Source organism: Aquila chrysaetos, chromosome 11 (assembly GCF_900496995.4).
Source record: "Aquila chrysaetos chrysaetos chromosome 11, bAquChr1.4, whole genome shotgun sequence".
Lineage (NCBI taxonomy): Eukaryota > Metazoa > Chordata > Aves > Accipitriformes > Accipitridae > Aquila > Aquila chrysaetos.
The window spans coordinates 35,875,489-35,893,930 of NC_044014.1; the positions used below are offsets into that span (position 1 = coordinate 35,875,489).

Sequence of the window (18,442 nt, forward strand, 5' to 3'; positions counted from 1 at the left end):
TGCTGTGAGGTAGCTGCTTCGGTATTTGTGAGCAAGGTGGAAACTACAGACCTGCTTTGCTTCCTCTGAAAGGCAAGTGATAGTTCTTACTGAAGATGGCAAGGGCAGTATTTCTGAACGTGCTTGGACTAAATTTACTGTAAGGAACTGAAAAGTGTAGATGGTGACTGTTGGAAGGGAAAGCATGTATTTATTGCACAGTGGCAATAGGCTTACTGACAGTTTGGTTTATAGACAAATATTGTTTCCCTGTATTTCTGTAGCCATAAGCAGTTAGCAAATTGGATTTAAAAGCCTAAACTTTGCTATAATCTAGAGACCTTTTTACATTTTTTTTTCTATCCCATCTGCTGAGTTCTTCACTCACGGCTGTGTCACGTGGCACTAAGAGAGCCAAGAGAAGTGACGCATCTTGGTATCCCATGGTAACTCTCCCTTTCCTTCATTTTTAGCTCGTTTGCTTTGCTACCAGATAGAATAACCTGACTATGGGATTAGACTTGCTTTGCTCCTAAGTAAGTGAAGGTTAGGTTGCAGGGTTTTCAGTCTCTAAAATTATTTGCACATGGTAACCCAAACTGTCCTTTAAAAAAACCCCAAACAACACAACAAAACACAAGCAAACAACCCCCACTCCAAAACAAAACCAACACCCCCACCACACACAGAAAACTAGAAGCTCCCCACTCTAACTTCTCAACATGCAGGAAGTATGGGTTGGGGCTTTTACTCTTTGTTTGCCATTCAGAATATTGAAGCTCATCTGAGAAGTTTTTGCAAACCACAGGTAGACACCCTGCAAGCACCTCTTGGGCTCAGAGGTAAAATTCTCACCAAAGCTAAATTTGCAATTCCGGTCTTACAATTCACACAGTTGCTGCTGGAAACTTGTTAGGTGATGTTTTCTTTTTTTCTTCCTCCCCTCCCCCCACCGGTTGTTTTTTAACCTCTGATTGTTATATGCAGTTACTAGCTGCATCTTAATTAGAAATATCTGACATATCTCCCAAGAAAAGCTCATGGTTTTGCTTTCAGATATGCTGATATTCCTAATATGCCTACATATCCACTGCTAACTTTATTGTATTAAAACAGCAGTGGTATGATTTGGTTAGCCTGAAACTCAAGGCTGCAAATACAGTAGCTCCTCACCTAATTTAAACAGTAGGTATAGTCTTTGCAGTTGTATGTGAGAGACCTTGAACCTCTTCTTGCACACAGTTTCTGAACCCTTCCAGGCCCGTTTTCTAAGTGCCTTAAAGCACAGCTAGTACAAATCCTACTAAAGCAATGTAAGTCTGGCTAAACTTTGCCCTGCCAATTTGATTTTTGCTTTAGGGGAGGGAACAGCTTTCAGAAACCCAGTTTATTCTTGGGGAAAAAAATAAGGGTGGTTGTGAGCGCATGTAGTTCATGTGTGCTAGAGGAGACCGTGCTGAAGTTTTGCAGTGTGGCAGGATTTGCATTTGCTGTTGCCACAGCACAAGTGAGTTTATGGCTTTTCAGTTCCCTTAGCAGAGGGGCGGAGCAGGAGTTTTCAGAGTTAAGGTACCAGTGCATGGAGATGACTCATTTTGGTGTGTCCAACCGATTTTGAATTGGTTTTTGAATGAAAGAGAATGCTACCATGGTGTTTCTGTGCTGGGAGGCATAGAGATGTAGTCTTGAGCTATTTTTGGCTTCCTGGATTTGGGGCAGTTGATCTGCATGATGTGTGCTCTTAACAGGCTGCTAAGCTGTCATCTGGTATACAACATGGGTACAGACACCTGGATATTTGGAAGTATTGCAAGACTTCTCTGGTATGCATGGACACTGTCTTCTGTAGTTGTGCCAAAGCAGAGTATGTATGTCTGTTTGCTCTGAACAGGTATTTAGTACAAAGCACTGTTCTTATTGTAATGGGACTGAATTGCCTTGTGTTCGATTTTTAGTTACATGCAGTCCAGCGTGCTAACGTGAGCTGTGAGTTTGCATCAGGAGTGCTGCATGGCTAAATCCAAACAATAGGCTGCTTGTGGGAACTGAAAGTGGTGGGGGAGAAAAATCCCTCTTCTGTAATTGCCGGAAAAAAGCAAGCCTGTTTGCAGCAGGAATCAGCAAGAGTTTATTAAGTCATACTTTACTTTTTCCCCCTACATTTTCTGCATAGGTTATGATGATTTAAGCCTAAATTGCTTAGGCAGAAAAAGCAGTTGGCCTGTCTTTTAGTTACTGATTGCAGTAGCTTTGACGTAGCGGTATCAAGAAATGCTATACCTTTCTGAGGATGACAGTGTATGCCAGAACTATTTTGTTTTGAGAGTGCATTTGTGCATGTCTGTGAGTGTATCTTCCGAGCAAACTCCTTTACAAAAGACTTCTAACAAAAAAGGTAAAATTAAGGATTCATTCAGTAGAACCTGCTGGTGGTAGATTTTTAGCCCAGTCAGTACCAAAAAATAGTCTATATGCTTTTTGGTGCTTTTTTTGTTCTCTCATTTGGATAATACTGTTAACCTTGCAAATGCTAGTTGGAAGCAGAGAGAGTTCAGGAGCCCTTCCCAAACAGGCCAGGCTTTCGAGGTGGTAGGGGAGAAGTCGTGCTAAAGAAAAAGATCTGAGCTTGCAGTGTGCTGAAGAAATAAAGAGCAGTGTAATACAGGTATGATGTGTCAAGCTGCTGTAATGTGAATGTTATTAAGTGTATGCAGCTGGTGACTGTGTTGGAAACAAAAAGAAGTGTCAAAAGAAAGGTGAGGAGTTTAAAGTCCACAATTAAAGATTATTAAATAATAACAAGTTTGCCTTTGAGGACAAAAAGTCGTACCTATGTTCAGAGGCAGGTGGGTTAACCTCCTTTGAAGATGGGAATACTTGTGTGGACATGGGTTCTGTGTCAGAGGGTGGCTACACTGTAACCAGATTTTTGCCATTTTAATAATTTTAAGTAAGTGTGCAATATTTAATAGGTAGTTAATTGAATTATACATTCATGTAGCTGAGATTAAAAACTACCAGCTACCTTGCAAGGCAAGCTGCTTCTTTTTTCCAATGAAAGCCTGACGTGTCTGTGCCTTTCACCTACAGTATTTCCTGCTGCTCACGCTTATCAGCCATGTTTCGTAAGCTGCCTGTGATTGCTTTTACACACTAAACTGCTGACTTTTAGTCTATCTTGAAAATGAAATGTTTAACAATAAGCTATTTCCTGTATATTATCTTACGCAAAATACTACTACACCACTGCTAAAAAGTCTTAGGCCTGTTGTACAGAAACAAGGTACTCACCTGAGGAAACCGGAGATTGCAGTGTTAGAAAAGTTGGAGCTGGGGAGAGGAGGACTGTGATATGTGGCATATTCAATTAATACAGGATTCTTAAATTTAAATGAGGACCTGAATCTGAAATGTGAGCAGGTGGCACTTTTTTCCACCCAATGAATAGCTGTAACTTGTCATGTAGGTAGCTTTTAACTGGTGTTGCCTCTAAAGACCGAGGCTCATTTAAAGATTTTGTTATTGCACCTCATTGCTACTGTTGAGTTTTTTAATTACTATGTGAGAAAGTGCATTTGTATTGATGATGTACTTAAGTTTTTGCTGTGTTGTGAAGGTCTTTGTCTGCTGTTGCTTTTTATTTTTGGAGCTATGGGCATGTAGGTTTCTGGTTTAAAAAAAACCAAGGTGGGGGAACCCCTCAAACCAAACTGTGTCCTCAGTAACCAAACTACAGCTCTGACACAGAGGGAGGACAAGGTCTTACACCAGCACATATAAGGAATGAGGTCTCTAAGTGCTGTGCTCAGCCTCTGCTAACATCCTCTCTCCAGGGAGAATTGCCATGGTCTCTTCCCTTGTTTAGGAAATACTGTGTCAGAGGGAAACCCCCAGAGCAGAGGGGTCAGCTCTGTCAGCCCCAGCATCAGCATCTTGTGAGATGGTTTCCCATGGTAGTGCCACTGTGGGTGCTGGGAGCAGCTGTGAAATTGGGAATAGTGCACGTTGCCTTTGGGTTTCGAGATGTCCAAGTCACGGGTACCACTGTGTCCTATCATCTTGTCCTGTAGATCTGCCTCTGATTATGTGTGTGTTGTCACTGTAGTTGATTCTAGCTACAAAATGGCTGTGTAGAGATCCCATAAGGATCTGTAGGTTCCCATATTTCTTATACTGTCCCTGTGCCCTGTTCAAGGCCTCAAAGTTATCCAGGGAAGAGATGGTGCAGGGCACCTGGATTAGAAAGGCAGAGGGATACCAGTCACCTTTTGGAGTAGTGACATGAGGAGAAGACTTCTTTGGAACCAGACAGGCAGGGTTAATTTCCCCAGAGAACAGTCCCTTTTCCAAGCCGTAGGTCAAGGGTAAAGGCATCATCTGCCGTTGCTTTGCCTTCATGCGCACCCTGCAGACTTGCAATAGGGGAATTCAGCTTTCATTTTACAAGGAAATGCCTGTTCACATAGCAGGTAGAACAAAACAAGTAGCAGCTAGTATAACAGGCAGCATATCTGGCTCAAATTGAAGACTCTGTTGGCTTCAGAAAGTATAGAAAGATGCATCATTCAGCTTCTGGGACTCCATCAGTTTGTGGTGAGCTTGTAGGTTGGAGAGGGAAGCTAAATTAAGGACGTGTTTCTTACTTGGACTGGTGATAATTTGGAAGAAGAGAGAAGACTGTAGGCTATAGTACGGCCAAGAGTGGCAGAGTTGTGAGACCCAGGAGTACCACTCCTCACTGCTTTTTTTGGACGTGGTTGGCCAAGGAATAAGGATAGGTGCTGACATGGTCAGAATTACTGGGGAAGCCTTTTGGCAACAGCATGGTACTATCTGCAAGTGAAGTTCATCCTTGCAGGCAGCTGCATGCCCCAGGGACTGGCAAATTTGTTTTGTTTTCTGTTGGCCTCGTAACTATCCAAAACACACCCCTAGGGTGTATGGGTTGCACCTAAGGAATTACCTTTATGGGAAGGAAAATAAAGAAGAACACATCTGCTCTCCGGTAGATCTGCATCTGTGCTTCTACCTGGAGATCTTGGACTAGTTCTAGTCCACGGTATAACCTCATGTACCACCATGGTGAGCATCTGCAGGTAATACCAGCTGCACAAAGAATCTGTCCTGAAGCTGTGCTATGAACATTGGGTAGTCTGGTCTGCACAGGATAGGGCTTGAGCAATTGCCTCTGTTAAGGTCTTTATGGTCTGTTCTGCTGGTAGAAGTGGAAGGAGTAGGCCTGGGTAGGAAAATTATTGTTGAACCATGACAGTGTATCTGGTTTTGATGCATGAAGATGCAATTAAGGCTTGAGGAGAAGTTTTTTGAACACTTCTTGAGAGTTTGGATGGATGAAACAGCTCTGCAGGGACTGATGGAGCCCATATGAGCCTGGAGAAAAGCTTATACAGAGTGTATTGCCGTGGGGTAATCCTCTCTATTCCTAGAGTCCCACACCCTTCAACATGGAAAGGCAAAGAACTAGGGGTTTCTGCTTTCCAGTATGGATTATAATACTGCTGAAGTATTTGTATTGGAAACTGTTATTTCCCATGGGAATCCATGTCTCCGTCCTTTCCAAGAGGCTTGCTTTCTTGCACAGTCCAGTCTGACATTGTGGTGTAATTTAATGCTTTCAGTACAAGAAGTTGATTTAAGGAAAAAAAAAAAAAAAAAATTCCTGGATCTCAGAATTACTTTTGAAATAGCACAGCCAGGAGAGAATTCCTATGTGGATTATTTGGTCTCTTGGGTTTTGGTCTTTTTTTTAATTGGCCCTAAAAATGTCCAGAGGTTAAAATTAGAATGGCAACCGCTAATAAACATTTACCAGTGAATTTTCTGCAGTCAGCTTTTATTTAGCACCGAAAGCCCTGGAAAGCCATGGTCCATTTTTGGATGCTGAAGACAAACTGAGTAAGCACAGCTTCTCAGCATGGCACTGGGGAGGGCACCAGATCTTGTTAGGTTTTTGCTCCTTTTTTTAGTGTTTTGAGATGCATGGTGTCTGTGGAAACTTGAATTTTCCTTTACTTAGTGGTGTAGCAAATACGGTCTTCCGCTGTATTAATGAATAGTCATGCTCTTAACAGCAAGAGCAACTAAGCATTGCAGTGACTTACAGAGGCTGATGGTGAACATCTTTATATTGCAAGCAATTCATAAATAACGTAGGTCTTTTCTGCCAAAATCTTCTCGAGTTTATAACATCGTTAATCACAGGAAGTCCTGTGGCCTTTCTTACCCAGGAGAAAAAGCTACTGTGTCTGTCTTAGTCATGCTGTCCTGTTGCACGGTGTATTTAAGGAAGTAACGCCATAATTTTTGTAACTAGATGAATGATCCAAAACTGTAACGAGGTTCCTGTTGGGTGAGTCTATAATGAAAAGGCTGGCTAGGCTATGTTGGTTTTATGTTGTTCATCATTCATGTTGGTATAAATATGTTCCCTGGGCATGAGTTTATGCTTTTCTGATTCAGGACCACTCAAAAAATACATGTGGGGGGACAGGTTGTAGCTGCCTCAGCTGGAGCCTGGATATCACATATCTGCTTCTTTGGGGCAGGATGGAGTCCTGGCTTCCTCTTGGCTGCTATACTGTTTCCATATATACCTCTCTCTCTCTATGTGTGTGTGTATGTACCTATGTTTTTGTTTTTTTCCTCTGATACCCATGATACTCCTGAAACTTCAGAAAAATGTTCGTGATTCTGCTAGCAACAACAGCCCAGGCTGCTTTGACGGGTGGATCTCACAAACCAGTAATGTGCTAGATATCCCAGTATCCCTGTTTGTTTTGTGGAGTGGTTGCTGTGTCTGAATGCCAGATGCAGTCTGCTGGGGTCTCACAGCTTGAATGTGACTCTTGTAGAGGAGCCACTCTATTACTGTGGAAGGCAACTGGCTTTGCAAGCAGGTTAGTACGTACAAAAGCTTTCTGGCTGGACCCAAGTATCTGCTTTTACCAGTAAATAGCCCTGAAACCTGCTACACGGTACTGCTTAGAAATAATCTGAGCTACTCTTCACCTAAATAGAGTGCCAAGAGTATCAAAAAGATGAAACACAAACGTAGAGGCTTGGTGTTACCACCTTCAGGCAAGAAAATATGGTTCTGTTCATTAAAGCAGCTCATGGCAGTATTACATAAAAATAGCAGTCCCTCTCTGAGGCTTCTCTCCATTGCCTACAGCCTAAATTGGATGGCTTCCTGGTGGTGGTGGCCGCTAATAGTGAGATTAAGTGGCAGATTAATTGACTGGGTGTAACCGAGAGTGGTTTGGTTATGGAGAACAACCTATCTTCAGTTTTTCCCAGGGGAGATGGAGTTTGGGGTGCTGCCATTCCAGCTCCTTTCATGAGAACCAAAATCCCCAATTTAACTAAACACCAGTGCCAATGCACATTGTAAAGGCAGAGTTGCTAATGCTTTTATGGCAGTGAGGAGATGAGTTAGGCTGTAATTAGCAGCCTCTCTTTTCCCTTCCAAGTCCAGAGAGAATTCTGTAGTTACTTCTGTGTTCAGTTGGTTCTGCGTTACTGGTTTTAATTCAGTATGAAACAGTAGCTTGTACCACCCAAGAGAAAAGTACCAATAAATGGGGTTTCTTGTGTGCTAAGAGTGCTGCAGGTGTGAAGAAACTAACTCCTTAGCCTCACTAGGATGAGTTGCTTTGATGTTTTGAGATGCTGGTCTAATTTTCATATTCACAGCTGCAGGATTTTTCAGACAAAACTGTAGGTGGGCTGAGAATCTGAGCCCCTGTTAAGACGAGGAGATCAGTGCTGTCTCTTTGTGCGTCTATTGCGTTTACTAAAATCTAGCTTGGCAGCTACAAATGGAACAGTCTCTAAAAACCTTCCCTAGCTCTAGTATGAAATACGGTATTGCTTAGAGTGATAGACCCTACCAGAAAATGTACTTTTGACCAAGTTTCAGAGCTAGCCTAGCTTGGAGCAGGGTCTAGACTGACTGACCCCCAGAAGTCCCTTGCAACCTGGGACGCTCTGTGGGTCTCAGCATGGGACTTGATGACACAAGGCTAACGTTGAAAAAAACCCATGGCAAGAAGCCAGAATTGTGGATGGCCTTCAAATCCCTGTGAACAAATGCAGCAAGTCAGTTTAAAATAGTAGTGTTGTCGTCTTTTTTTTTTTTTTTTTTTTTTTTTTTGCGCTGGGTGAAGAGACCGCCAGTGCTCTGGCCACAAATGTGACAGCTGTCATGGTAGATCTCAGCTGTGCTCTCCTTCTCCCTTCTCAGCCCCCAGCGTGCTCGCTCTATTTGCAAAGAGAGGAAAAGGAGGAGGAGGTGTGCTAAACTGAGAACCAGTCAAGACAAATGCACTAATGGTTGGATAGAAACATGTTTTATCTTGAGCTTTTGTACAAAAACCTGAATTCCACACGGAGACTTCCCTGTTCCTGAACTTCTTTTTAGGGTGAAATCTTAGTAGATAGGATCAGCCTTGTACGCCCCTCTGTTAATGATGACCCCCACTGGCGTCTTTTTGCCAGACTACCTCCAGCTGTGGGAACAGGGAATGTTGGAGATCTAAAGAAATTACAACTTTAATTTATCTCTTGGCCTTAAAATCAAAATTGTTCGGACTTCTGTTCTCTTACACCAGCAAGAAGTAAATATCTGCCAAGTCAATGAAGATTTTAGCTAGTAAACCTAGAGGATATCCATGTCTGGCTCTTCTTGCTTTGTTATAAAAGAGGAGAGTCATCCTCTGGTTTTTAGAGGTGACACAGAGCATTTGTAGAGCTAAGGGGTTTTTAAAAACATTCATCAAAAAGCTGATGTTAAAAGGGGGGGGACACAAAACTTGAGGGATATGGAGACTGTAAGAGAGCTTTAAGGAATCTGATGATACCAGGCAGTCTGATGAAACACCTCCTGACTGGTCTGTTAAAGTTCCCAGTCTCTGACCCCTGTGTCGCATTGAGAAAGCAGAATTTGAGCCAAACCATAGCAAAGGCGAGCTAGCAAGTACTGGAAACTGAATCTCAACGTCAAGAGTAAGGTATGGCACGTGTTAGTTGTCTCTTGCTGAGGTGGCGTGTGATCTGTCAACACTATGACATTGCGGGTTTCTGCCATGGGTGGTTTCTTAGACAGGACTGAGATGCTTCTTCTGAATACTTGTGTTTATCATAAATGATATCTTGAGTGCGCAAATGAACTGGCAAAATGATCACAGAATCACAGGCTGGTTGAGGTTGGCAGGGACCTCTGGAGGTCATCTTGTCCAGCATGCCCTCGTCAAGCAGGGACACCTAGAGCTGATTGCCCAGGACCATGTCCAGTTGGGTTTTGAATATCTCCAAGGATGGAGGCTCCAAAACCTCTCTGGGCAACTTGGTGCAGTGTTCAACCACCCTCACAATAAACCAGTTTTTTCTTATGGTCTGATGTGTTTCAGTTTGTGCCATCTTGTCCTGTCACTGGGCACTACTGAGAAGAGCCTGGCTCCTTCCTCTTTGCACCCTCCCTTCAGGTATTTGTATACATTGATTAAAATCCCCCCTGAGCCTTCTCTTCTCCCAGTTGAATAGTCCCAGCTCTCTCAGCCTTTCCTCACAGGAGAGATGCTCCAGTCCCTTAGTCATCTTAGTGGCCCTTTGCCAGACTCTCTCCGGTATGTCCATGTCTCTTGCACTGAGGAGTGCAGAACCGGACCCAGTGCTTCAGGTGTGTTCTCACCAGTGCTGAGCAGATGGGAAGGATCACCTCCCTTTACCTGCTGGCAACACTCCTACTCATTCCAGCCCAGGATGCTGGTGACCTCCTTTGCTGTGAGGGTGTATTGCTGGCTCATGGTAGCTTGTTGATATCCAGAAACACAGGTCCTTCTTTGAAAGCTGCTTTCCAGTCTGTCAACCCTCAGCCTGTACTGGTGCTTGGGGTCATTCTTCCCCAGGTGAAGGACTTTGCCTTTCCTTTGTTTGAACACCATGAGGTTCCTGTCTGCCCTTTGCTCCAGCCTGTCAAAGTTCATCCAAGTGGCAATGCGACTGTCTGGTGTATTGGCCACTCCTCCCAGTTTTGCATCATCAGCAAACTTGCTGAGGGTACACTCTGCACATCATCCAGGTCATTAATGAAGAGGTTAAACAATATTGGCTCTCATACCAACCCACGGGTAGACCACTAGTGTCTGACCTCCAGCTGGACTTTGTGCCACTGATCACAACCCTCTGAGCTTCACCACTCAGCCAGTTTTCAGTCTGCCTCTGTGCCCACTTGTCTAGTCCATACTTTGCCAGCTTGTCTGATGATGTTGTAAGTGACAGTGTTTAAAGTCTTACTAAAGTCAAGACAGACAATATCGTCTGCACTCCTCTCATCCACCAAGCCAGTTGTTTCATCACAGAAGGAGGTCAGGCTGGTGAAGCGTGATTTTCCTCCTTCATAAATCCATGCTGACTACTCCTGATCACCCTCTTGTCCTTCTTATGATGGGAAATGGTTTCCAGAATTAACTGCTCTTTCCCAGGGATGAAGTGAGACTGACTGACCTGTAGTTCCCCAGATCCATTTCCTTGCCCTTCTTGAAGGCAGGAGTAACATTTGCTTTCCTCCAGTCATCAGGAACCTCTCCCAATTGCCATGACTGTTCAAAGAAAGAAAGTGTGGCCTTGCAATGACATCAGCTGGCTCCCTCAGCACTCGTGGGTCCATCCCATCTAGTCCCATGGACTGGTGTATATCCAGTCTACTGTTCCCTAACCCTATCCTCTTCTACTAAGGGTAAGTCTTCTTTGCTCTGGACTTCCCCTATGGTCTCAGGGGCCTGCAGTTCCGGAAGGTCAGTCTTACAGTTGCCTTTCATATCCCTTGCCAGATTCAACTCCAGATGGGCTTTGGCTCTCTTAACCCCATCCCTGTGTGATCAGTGTTCCCAGATTCATCCTGGGTCACCTGCCCCAGCTGCTGCACTTTGTTTGCACTTGGGTTTGGTCAGGAGCTCCTTGCTCCTTTGTGTAGGTCTCCTGCCACCTCAGCTTGATTACCTGCTTGTTGGGATGGACCATTCTTCAGCTTGGAGGAGGTGTTCCTTTAATATCAATGAGCTCTTCTGGACCCCTCTTATCTCCAAGGCTGTATCCCATGGGATTCTTCGAGCACATCCCTGAGATGTCGAAGTCTGTTCTCCTGAAGTCCAGGGCTGTGATGCAGCTTTTTCCCTAGCTCCTTCCTCTCAGGGTCCTGAACTCCACCATCTCATGGTCTCTGCAGCCAGGGCTGCTCCGACCTTTGCATCCCTGACCAGTTCTTTCTTGTTTGTAAGTATGAGGTCCAGCAGAGCATGTCTCCTTGTTGGCTCCTTGATCACCTATGTTAGGAAATTGTCGTCAGTGCACTCCAGAAATCCCCTCAATTGCTTCTGCCGTGCTGTGTTGTCCCTCAGCAGATACCAGGGTGGTGAAAGTCCCCCAAGAGCACCTGTCCTGCCCTTCATAAAGAGCCAGTGTGCATCCAGATGCTTATCCAGTCATGTGAGTTATCCTACCCCTTCTCCATGATCGCAGAGATCGTAGCCCTGCAAGTGCAGGCAGACCTCCTGCCTGTTCCCCATGCTGCACAGTGGTGTACGGGCCCTACAGAGAGGCACCCAAGGGTGCAGAGTTCCCAGAAATGGTATGAGAGCTTTCCCCATAATGCCCTGCAGGTGCTTCTATATCTGTGTTCACACCTCCAGGTGTGTGAGGGAAGGTGGCTTTCCTGAAGTTTAGTTGGACATGCAAAAGTGTGTGTGAGCTGCCAGGATGGCAGTCTTTGCTGAGCAGAAATAGCACGTCTTCTGACAAAAGCCAGGAATATGTGAGAAACTCTCTATTATTGGATGGGTGCAGTATTTATTTTGGATCATTCAACCTGGCTTTAGTGTCTGAGTCAACACTGTGCATGTAGCTTTAGAAAAATAAATATTTCTTCTTATATTCTCCCCTACTTACGTCTTTCCTAATGTAACTGAGTACCTACAGAAGGGCTGTATTTCTTTCTCCTTTTCCTCTGGCATGTGTCTATATATATACACCCTGTGACGTTGCAAGAGTGTTTGCTTTGGAAGAAATCTCTTCATCTGAGCCAAACCAAAACCAAATACACAAGATAAAGCATTCCTTCCTTTCTTCTCCTCTCAGTGAGAAGGGGGGGGGTCTGAAGAGTGATTGAAAATTACTGCCTGGGAAGGACAGGAAGCTTGTGAAGGTAAATGGCCTTTTTCTGCTTAACTAATCCAGTAACAAACAACCCCACAAAACTGTGAACTTTTAATTATAGGATTGTATTGGGGGATGAAGGTGTTAAAACACTAGGGTGGTATTTTAGAAAGGACCTGTGAAACAAGTTGATGAAAGCCTTTAGGTTTGAGGACAATGGTTCTTTAATAAGCCAGCAAGACTGTCTCATCAGCTGCTTGCATGCACAGCATCAGTGCTCAGGGATTGCTTGTCCCCCCCTCACAGCCATTTGAGAGGTGCTGCAGCAAACTTAAAATTTTACAGTGATTTGCATAGGTGATGCAGAGAGGCTTTTTCTTCTCCCCCCCCCCCCCCCCGGTATTGTTATTGCACTATGGAAGTGATTTCATGATAGTAAAACTGAATTTCAACTTGTTTTTGGCTTTCTAAGCAATTCAGAGCTCTGGCTTCTCAAAAACTGCTCAAGACTTTCCATTTTTATTGTGCTCAGTCTAAATATAAAATAATGAATTTGGATGAAAATTTTATAAAAGTGTAGATTGAATAGTCTATATTGTGCTTGTAGGATAGTTTGCAAAATAAGACTGTGTACTTTTGGTTTAAGGACAGGTTTTCTGTATTTGAGCACTGTATTTTTTCAGAAATGCCAATCACCAAGTAAATCTAACAGTACTGCACAAATAAACAGGGCAAGAAAGCAAGTCCGCTTCTCTAGAAAGCTCAAGTATTTACCTTTACCCTTTTGTAGTCCCTATTCAGAATTGCATTTTTGTGATCTGTATTTGCAGGGATAAAACCTCTGATAGTGATTTTTATGAAACACAATGTTTAACAGTCAGTGGAAGGTCTGCAGAAGTACTGTTCTGGATTAGTCCTCTTTGGTGTGGATGGGGAAGAAACTAATCTCTTCTTATTCTGGGAAATTGTAGTGCCCAGCACAATAATATCCAAGTAATGTCATCCTTCCGGAGTAGTTAAGAAAGGTCTTTAAAAAGAAATGGGCAGTTCCTTTGACTCAAGATTCTGAAAGCACAGGAAGGATGGTGGTGTCTACAGTTGGATATATACACATCTACCCCACCCAGCTTGCACAGAATCAGCTCCAGTTATTTCTGAGTTTGGCTAATCCACTGAGAATAACCAAGAGGCAGCAGGGTATCAAGCAGAATGATTCCCCTCGTCTATGCTTTGATCATACGGGGACTTGCAGGATCAATACTGAATTCAGAGTGGCTTGAAAAGATGTACATAGTCTTTCTGTTGTGATTGGTGTCAACAACAGAAATGCAAGTGTGAACATGGTAGAGTGCCAGCCAAAAAACATTTGATGAATGCCAGGGGAAAGGTATTTGGCCATGGCTTAATTTAGCAATTGCTGCTCTGTGTATGGTACAGCATAGTATATTTACAGCGTAAATATGCTTTTAAGGTTTTTTAGTATTAAGAGAACTCCTAGTAGTTTCTCTAGTAAGGCTATATATAGGCTGTGGACATATCCTTGGTCATTAAAACTAACCATATCAATAGGAAGTGAGTTGAAATGAAATCTGCTACTTACTTGCAAATCAAATCTATGCATGTTCATCCTTCTAAAGTACATAACTCCTGAAGAGATTTAGAACTTGATATGCATCGAGCCTCATCTGATGTGGATGGATATTGCACTTAAGCAGAACTCAAAATGTACTGGAAAATACAGGCTTCAGCTTCTGTCTGGTGTGCAAAATGCCTTTTGTGGTCAAAGCTGCTGAGACTTGGCTTGGGTGGGAGCAAGATAAAGTTCCCTCAGGTCCCTGTTCAAATTAGTGCTTGGCATTGTAGTCAAAGGCACAAATTCAGGTGCTTGTAGGAAAGCATACATGCAAGAAATATCATGAATTTTGGGGGGGATATGTGTGCTAGGAAGCAGAGTTGTAGTGGTCCTGGTGGAAGGACCAGGCTGTCATTTTTAATGCTGACACAGGACTGATGCTTATACTTCCTATAGGAATAAACTGGACTAGAGGAAATGACTGCCCAGTCTGCAAGTGTGTTCATCAGAGGGAAAACCCATAAATGAATCAAAGGTCCCATCTTTAAACAAGCAGATGGAAGCAGAAGATAGTGCTGGTGTTTTGTAATTTTGATGTAACAGAATCTCTTAATATTTTCCGTGTTTGCACCTTGCCATATTTTGCATCCTGTGGTCGTACCCTTTGCTTCTGCAGCCCAAGTGACGCTTCCCACAGGAAGCATTATACGCTTGCCTTGTAGGACAGCCAAGCCTCCTGGGCCTGGAGCACAAAGCCTGAGCTAAGCAGTGAGCACTTTGGTCTTTGTCCTTTCTTGTTTCTCATATGCATCACAGCAGTCAAAGTTATAAAAACTAGGTCTAACAGGCCAGTGCCTGAAAATAGGGACTGGGAACATTTTTATCACACTTTGGTAATTGGTAGAGATACAAGTACAGTTAGATTTTGAGTTATACCAAAACCAGCCAGTGGCTGTGGTGGCATTGATGTACGTTCCCCCTTTTTTGGGAGGAGCGTAAGGGGGCATATAAACACACTTCCCCAGTAAGCCCTTTGATGCTTTAGTGATGAATGGCTCAGGCTTCCTGAGTGTCGTTTCTTCTTCTTTACTGCTTTGAATTCATCTGGTCATCCTTTGAACCCAAGTAACTTTGTGGCACTCACTGTGTGCTGCGGGTGGAAGTCATGAGAAGAGGATGTGTGTTGCGATGATGGGATTGTATGGCTCACCTGTGTGTGAAGCGGTGATAACACTAGCTGCACCGACACAGGATATTGGGAATACAACACCCTGCGGTCCTCACAAATAGCACTTTATCGCTTCTGTTGTGTTGTTCCCTTTGCCCTTGAGATGGAGGAAGTGGATATTTGAAGCCCTAATTTGCAGTATTAAGCCACATCATGCTTATTAATGAGTAAGGTATTGGATAGGTAGCTATGTCTCAGTCAGTGCCATTTAACCTGTGAATATTTACTTTCAGTTACGTAGGAGAAAAAGGGAGCCTGAGGCAGTGATTAATCAATAACTGGCTTGTGTTTCATCTTCAGAGTCTTTGAGTGGTGTATACATTGTTCTGGGTCTGCTACCTGGGTACAAGAGAGAAGATGCTCATTGCATGAACAGCAGGTGTAGGTCATGTGTTTGGGATAATTCACCATCCTGCTGAGGTGCCGCAAAAATATATTGCAAATTAAGGAGTTGAATTTCTCTCTGGTTTGCTTCTGTGCGACTCTTCCAGTGTGCAAACAAATACTCAGGATGTGGAGACTGGGTTAGTTTATCTTTAACAGGAAAAAGCCCCCTCCACACCCAGGAGCCGTGTTGTTGACCTCTAGCACGAAACACGATCACGTATTAACTCTCACTTCGGTTTTTGGGTTTTGGCTGGTGTTTTGGTTTTTTTATTATTTATTATTTTATTTTTTAAAGATGCTAATTTTGCTTATACTGGAAAGTGTTGGGTCCTTTTAGGTCTTTCAATTTAATAAGAAACTCCTTTGAAGAGCAAGAGAGAGCGTCAGCACAGCATGAATTTGGTATTTGCAGAAGGGTTGTGTGCTGCTGCTGAAAGAGGAAATCAGAGGAAATAGCCAAGTCTCTCATTCATGTCTCTGCCCCTCCTTGGCGTAGAGATCAACATTAGTACAATTTCAAACCTCACTGTTTTAACATAGGGATTACTGGGCAGGCCTACAAGCAGGCAGTACCATGGGTTAATGAAATATGCATTCAGTATAAACTCTTATTTTTTCTGAAAGGAAAAGCATTTGCCTTGCAATGCTCTGCATAAGCCCAAGTATGGACATTTTGGCTCTGTTTATGCATGATAAATTAGTGACTTGCTATATTCAGCCAGCCATACTTAAAACAAGCAAGGGTATTTTCCTGAAAGGTTCCTGATTGCTCCTTGGATGATGGCAGCAGCTGGCACCCATCCTTACATGCCATGTTTCTGGATAAGGCCACCAAACTACTGGTATACAAAACCAGCAGCGTTGTAGCAAGATCTGGGGCAAACAAAAAAGAAATTAATTCTTTGCTGGAAAAAATCAATGGTGCTACCAGTCAGTGTCCCATTACAGTATCTGGTGAGGAAACAATCTGTTGGAGGCCTTTGGGTTGAAATTTTGGGGTTGGAAGAAATACAACCAAATTGATGTTCTGAGGCAGTGACTTCTTTAGCCAGAGGATTTTGACACACCTGGGTAATGAGACTTCTCAGAGGAAAAAATAAGTGGATCAGAGAATAGGAGTGGCACTTCACGAGCTGGGAGTGCTGTAGCTGGATGCAGGATGCAGTCCTGTGTGATAACACCCTGCCGTGTGAAAAATGTCCTTCTAGTTGAGACAGTGAGTTTGAAAAGGGTGTCTTGTTTCTATTTTTCTCTTTTATGGAAAGCTTCACTCTCCTAGGTTAAAATGTGACCGCAGTGGTATGAAACACTTGCTTTGAGCTGGGTATCTGATTGCACATCTCCTGTATGAAAGTCAACTGCAGTAACACAGTGTGCCACCTCTTTTTTCTCTATTCTCGCCTCTAGAGAGGTGCTGGGTGTTAGACTTCGCAGAGTAACCCCAGCTTCTAATGGCAGAGCTGCTGTTGAGAAAATCCGTGTGTTTCTCCGATGATCTAAAGGGCAACTGTGGCATTTAACCAGGAACAGCAGAAGGATGTACACACCCTGCAGCCCAGGGAAACACACAGGATGAGCAAGATGACCAATTTTATCCATTTACAGAGATGATGTCAGTTAGACGAGAACTCCAGAGGTTTAAGCTGCTTGCATGGCTTGGACAACACGACTGGTGTGGAGGCTCGCTTCATCGGCAGCAAAAGGTCCCGTGTCCTGGCAGACCTCCAGGATGCGTGGGGATCCCACTGGCGTTTCTGCCATCTATTTTAAAGGTTTCAGTCACAGCAAGTGCACGGGGATGCACGTGTGTGTGTGTGATTCCACAGAGCTGTCGCAACATGGGAGTCCTGTGACCGTGCACGGGGTCAGATGCAGAAGGAGAGTGAACTGGGAGCAGCCTAGGAACAGGTCTGCCAGCCAAAGCATTGGGGGGTTGCAAAACTGATGCGAGGTCAAAGTACAAACACGTGTTCAAATATAACAACAGAGCATATTTCTTAATTCGCTTCTGAAGGAGGAGCAGGGGATGTTTTCAGCTGAGTTTCCCAGAAGACACTGGTTTGCTACCAGGTTGTGTGATCATTCTCTTAGCAAGCGATTTAAAATACACTTTCGTTCTTGCATGCATGCTCAAGCAAGCAATGCTGAAATTAGCTCCTTTGTTGGAGGAGAGATTTTTGTTCATGTAACTTGGATCAACTTAAAAGTAGGTTGAGCTTTTTATAGGAAAAGAAAGAGAAGAGTGGTTTCCTCCGGACATTACTCCATGAGTCACACGTTACATGACACAGCATTCCTCTCTGGAAACTTAATTGCTGGAGCTGATGAGTGCATCAGTACTCCGGAACCACCCTTTGTGTTTGATACACCTAAATACTTAACCTGGCATTTCTGGAAATTATTTTAATAAATACTTCATAGATTTTAAACTCAACCTTCTAATGTTTCTAGAACATATCAGAACCCCATTAAAGTAAATTTAATGACATTTTTTCAGTTTCAAAAGGAACTGTCCATTCTTAACAGCCTTGCACATAAGAAGTTGTAATGGCTGTTAATGCTGTAATACAGATTGTTATATATTATATTATATTATATATGTAATAATAAAGTGTTGTGCTTTAACCACAGCCAGCAGCTAAGCACCACACAGCCACTTGCTCACTCCCCAACCCGAGTGGGATGGGGGAGGGAATTAAACTCGTGGGTTGATATAAAGACAGTTTAATAGGACAGAAAGGAAGAAAATAATAATAATAATGATAATAATAAAATGTTAATATAGTAATAATATTATTATTAATAATAAGAATAATAGAATTGGAATATACAAAACAAGCGATGCACAATGCAATTGCTCACTGCTCACATGCCCAGTTAGTTCCTGAGCAGCAATCTGCACCACTCCCCCCCCCCCCCCCCCCCCCCCCCCCCCCCCCCCAGTTTATATAGTGGGCATGATGTCACATGGTATGGAATACCCCTTTGGCCAGTTTGGGTCAGCTGCCCTGGCTGTGTCCCCTCCCAACTTCTTGTGCCCCTCCAGCCTTCTTGCTGGCTGGGCATGAGAAGCTGCAAAATCCTTGACTTAGTCTAAACACTAC

The 18,442-nt window shown here is 43.5% G+C and overlaps 1 protein-coding gene across 7 annotated transcripts in view; it reads left to right on the forward strand.

Annotated features, from left to right (window-relative positions):
- Positions 1-18,442, forward strand: part of SGMS1 (sphingomyelin synthase 1) — a 110,109-nt gene that overhangs the window by 49,728 nt on the left and 41,939 nt on the right. Inside the window, exon 3 of one of the 7 annotated variants that reach the window (XM_041127138.1) lies at positions 12,133-12,199. The exons of the other annotated variants lie outside the window; for them this stretch is intronic. The gene's annotated coding sequence lies outside the window, so the exon portion shown is untranslated. The remainder of the gene's footprint in view (positions 1-12,132; positions 12,200-18,442) is intronic. 7 annotated transcript variants of the gene reach the window in all.